The 5,000-nt window shown below is 32.0% G+C and overlaps 1 non-coding gene across 1 annotated transcript; it reads left to right on the top strand.

Moving 5' to 3' along the window:
* Window positions 1–1,654: 1,654 nt before the first annotated feature.
* TRNAC-GCA lies at window positions 1,655–1,726 on the top strand. The gene has a single exon. It is a non-coding gene; the product is annotated as a tRNA-Cys (tRNA).
* The last annotated feature ends 3,274 nt before the right edge of the window (window positions 1,727–5,000 follow it).

Below are 5,000 nucleotides of genomic sequence, written 5' to 3'. Positions count from 1 at the left end.
AAGAATCAACATCAAACATTAGGTGTTTGATTGGAAACCCATCCAGGGGAGCGTCGATTGCTTCAATTCCATCAATGGTCTTCCCATGATTTTTTGGTGCATGACTAGTTTTTTATACAACTCACCTTCGAGCACCACCATAGTTTTGCATTGTCCATGAGATGCATTGTGGGCCAACGTAACTCTCAAGTTCTGTGAGTAAGTTCCTATAGTCTTGAAGTATAATATCAAAACATATTAAGGTATTTCATATGTTAAACAGTAAAATAATTGATGTGTATCATAAACATTAAATAAAAATATATATTTAAAATTTGAATGAGATTCATATTAATTAAATATATATTATGATATTCTACGACATTTTAATATTATTTAAATAAGATATTATATCTTAATGTATTAGGTATTCAAATATATAATTTGACAAAAATTATCACAAGTTCACCGTAAATAGAACCCTAGGGTTAAGTCAAAAAGCATCAAACACTAAATACTTTTAAATTTCAGGTGATATTTTGCAGAGGAAGCTGATAAGGTCTTCAAAGAGCATGTGGTCGTGTCTGACATTTTAGGTTAACAACACGTTGAAAAGAAACCAGAAATTCTGATACTGGTAATTAACTACAAACCTTTGAATAAGGTTTTAGAATAAATCAGATATCCAAACCAAATAAAAAATGATTTGATAAAAATAATTTAGAGTCAAATGTTTTTATAAAATTCGATATGAAATTGGGATTTCGAAAAATTCTAATTTCCTAACAGGACAAATATAAAATAGCATTTATTGTCCAGTGTAGAAAATATGAGAGGAACGTCATGCGATTTAGGCTAAAAAACACTCCATCCGAATTTCAGATGGTTATGAATGATATTTTCAATTCTTTCAAAAAATATCAATAGTTTATATTGATGATGTGTTGATATTTTCTAAAACCATTAAGATGAACACTTTAAACATCTACATACATTCATTAATGTAATCAAAAGAAATCAGCTAGTTGTGTGCATACCCAAAATCAAATAATATCAAACTCAGATCCGCTTTCTTGGATTTTAAATTTATTTGAGCCTTATAAAACCCATTCAATGGTCCATTGAGTTTGTCTTAAACTTTCGTGATGACGTAGCCTAGAAAAGCCAACTTCAAAAAAAATTTAGGTTCTCTCAATTATGTGTCCTAAATCCTTCAAGATATCAGGCATATTTACAAATGTCTTGATGAGTGTCTTGAAAATAATACAAACTCTTGATTTAAGATATATATATTATTACAAAACAGTAAAAAAAAATATATATATTATTTCCATTTTACTCCGTGCACAACAATTTTAAAGAAAATTTAAAATAAATCCAGCGTATTTGTCATACTTTTAAGTTCAATTACAATAAATCAAGAAAAGAATTGAGTTGTAATAAAATATCACTTGACATTGGAATGTAATTTGAAGACTTTTTATCTTCGGGAGTTGAATTACATTTAAGATTATTTATGTTATTTCATATTCTTCAATTTGTATTTAATAGCTTTGGGTAGTTTGTAGATGAACTACGTTTGAATTATCTTTTTGGCCTTTCTATTTTCGACAGACACGTTTTACACTTTTGGACTGACACTTGGTAGAAGGGGTCACTAAGGCTAAATATTAATGGGTTCATAGCTCAGTGGTAGAGCATTTGACTGCAGATCAAGAGGTCACCAGTTCGAATCTGGTTGGGCCCTTTTAAAAATTTTGGACGAACACTTTGTTCGATTTGCTCCCAACCATCGAGTGTCTAAAGGAAAAGAAATAAGAATAACTTGCTTCAGAAATGGCTCGTGACATAAACATAAAAAAAAGTAATTTTTTAGTATGAATTTTAATATAAGTTGCTTGACAAAACCACTAGTACCAAAAATATTCATGAACTTTCAAAATTAATGCCCTTAACATTCTAAAATAAGGTTCTAACTATTAGTGACTTGCATAAATCATCTCCCTTTTTATTTTCACTCACTCCTCTTCAACAACCTATGACCCATTAATATCATTAATATTTCATCTCCTTGTTTTTTAGCTTTTTGAATATCAAAATCTTAAATAAAAAGGAAAAGCTCTCTAAAATATTCTTATTTGCCAGTAATTTTACATAATTTAACATTTTAAAAATCGGTAAATTAAAAAAATCCAACATTAATATATTCATAATTTCATGTAGTCTTCATAAGTTTGCGGGCGACATTGTTTGTTGTTGAGCTTGATAATGTGAGTTTGTAACCCATCCGTTAGGGTTCTTGGAATGATTCTCTAGATTTTCCCTTCCATGTTGGGAGTTGGGCCATGGGTCTTGGGTGAAGGAACCATTGGTTTACCGCCCCTAAGAGTTAAGGAAGCATCTTGAGGCTAGTTTCACATAGTATCATTATCATTGAGATAACAATTCTTTTCTATTTTATCTAAATTTTTTAAATATGAGTTCATTTCCAAATGCATGCTAACACCCTTATTGTTGAATAAATGACATGAAACTAGTTTCACTTAGTAACGTTGCCTTTTGCTCCTATTGGTGGAAGGATAATAGGTCGATTATACCTTTATGGTAGTTTTAAGCGTGACAACATTTTACAACCAGACTAATTTTGCTTCATTTCTAAATGAAAACGTGTAAATTGTAAACTCAAACATTTCAAAGAAATAAACAAGTTTTGATGGTACCATGCTAACCAGAAAACAAATGTTGACTTTGACCAATCCCTTTTCTCGTGTACTCCTTACAAATTTACCTTTTAAGGTTGTAAACATTTGTGTATGGGTGACTATTATGATTATAAGTCAACTGAGTTAAGTAGAAATAAATTTTGAAGATGAAATTAAAGTATTAATTTTGATGTCATCTTTACCCGAGTTTTGGGATATTGTTATTAATGAGATTCAAACCGCATTAGTAATTCACAATGATAATATTCAAAATACTTGACAAAAAAAGAATGGTCAACATAAGATATTTGAAACAAATAAATCTTTTGTCCTCTATGATATATCAAATCACTCCTTTAAAATTGCTTAATAATAAACCTGAAGTCTTACATCACTTATACAGAAAAGTTCCTTGCATAGAAGTTTTATTAGATACTTTTAAGCATCTAGAGATCAACTAGACACAAAGCTAAACTTTCTAAAAAAAAATTAGGGGCTAAACTTTTAAGTTAATGTAATTTAAGAAACTTATGATTTTTATATTATCAAGAGTTTAATTGAGCTAGGTCGATTCAATCTAGTGGACCCAAGAATTGAACCGATCCAAACCAACTAGTTAGTAACATGATTTAGTGGAAGCATTTTCATGCAAAGTAGAAGCAACAATGGAGGGTTTGAAATAATATAGTTTTTACCCCTTAAGGTCATTTTACATCGTTTCTTGGTTTACCTACTTATCCTTATCCAATGACCACCAAATTTCATATCTAACCTCAAGCTATAAATGGTCAGTATTAAAATTTGATAGACAGCGGAGCTCAGATAGTGGGTTATTTTAACATTACTTAAATCTCGAGCTATTTGATTGGTTCAGGGTCTTAACTCAGGGTTCTTTAGGTTTTTTTTTTCCATATATTCTTAATTCATACTTGATTTAGGGTTCATATGAAAATCCAAGCGATTTCTACAAGTATTTCTTAACAAAGAGTCCAAGAGGGCTACTTGTCTCGTCGTCGACGTTTGGGACCTCCATTATTGAGCTTCCAGTATCTGAATTACTTCAAATTTCCTTCCACATACTCCTTATTGTGTCTAGTTTATGAAACTATAATGTTTTTTACGAGAATCGGTCTAGAATGGGGTTAAAATTGAGAAAATTTGAGAAAAGGTCAAATTTTGAGTTGACTTAAATAGTTCAATTGAACTGGCCATATCATCGTTTTCTTCCTCTAGACACGAAGAAGATGCACATTTTTCGCATTGCCGCCATTTGAAACTCGGCTTGTACAGCCACATTTACAGCGTTTCTCTCCTTGATTTCTTCATGAAAATTAAAGATGGATGTTACAAGAAAGGGCTAGGGATTTATTTGATACCTTCTCGTGGATCGTAGCGTAAGATATTCGCTTCCAAAGTTCATGCAAAATTTGATTTATCGTTGGAGATAAAACAAAGGATTTCTTATTGGGTAGCCGATTCTAGGGGTTTTAAGGCCCTATTTCTTCATTGAACCTCTTCCATATCTTATCTTCAAGCTAAAGGAATTGGTTTTGGAGGAACGTCTTTGAGTGTAGGACCTTAACTTCTAGAAATCGTTCTCGGTATGCTACTCACTCGAAATGCAAGATATCGATCTCGTGGGTAGTTTGTTCGATGACGTTTTAGCTCTCGATTCCTTCATCAAGTTTACTAAACTTCTTCCTCTGAAACTAGAGGAATCCTTAATTTGAAGGACAAGAGAATGTAGATAGGAATTCGACTCTTATCCTCAATTTAATTTCGAAACCTATTTCTTTCAATTCGGCACGCTCTCGAGGTTATTTTTCTTCGCCGTCTTCTATGGAAGCATTCCTTGGAGGTGCAGAAACTGATTGGAATCATTTTTGCTCGATGAGTCATCATGTATCCTCGGATTGGATTTTAAAGTTTTTCTTGATGTTCTTCAATGGAGGATTGAATTGGGGGAATGGTTTCTAGGCACTTTCAGCACTCTATTCCTTCATAGAACTTGTGGGTAATCTTGTTGAGAAACTGTAGGAATAAGATTGAAGAGAAATGGTGGAGGATTGCTCTCGAATTTTGAAGAAATCTGAGAGTAGGAGACCCATAATCTAAACGCTCATTGCTTTCGATTGGGGGATCGACCTTTCTCGATTCTTATTCCATATTGTTGCTCTTATTTCAGACTTTATAGGAGATGCTTAAACCGACATTGAGAGATCTAGAATCTTCGTTATTTAGAGATCAAACTTTTTGAATAATTTTTCGGAGATATCAACTCCGATCATAGCCTTACCGACCTTTGCTTTGAATACTAGT

This window comes from Cucurbita maxima, unplaced genomic scaffold (genome assembly GCF_002738345.1).
Source record: "Cucurbita maxima cultivar Rimu unplaced genomic scaffold, Cmax_1.0 Cma_Scf00148, whole genome shotgun sequence".
In the NCBI taxonomy this organism is placed as follows: domain Eukaryota; kingdom Viridiplantae; phylum Streptophyta; class Magnoliopsida; order Cucurbitales; family Cucurbitaceae; genus Cucurbita; species Cucurbita maxima.
The sequence above is the reverse complement of the archived record's forward strand: the minus strand, read 5'-3'. Positions and strand labels throughout refer to the sequence as shown.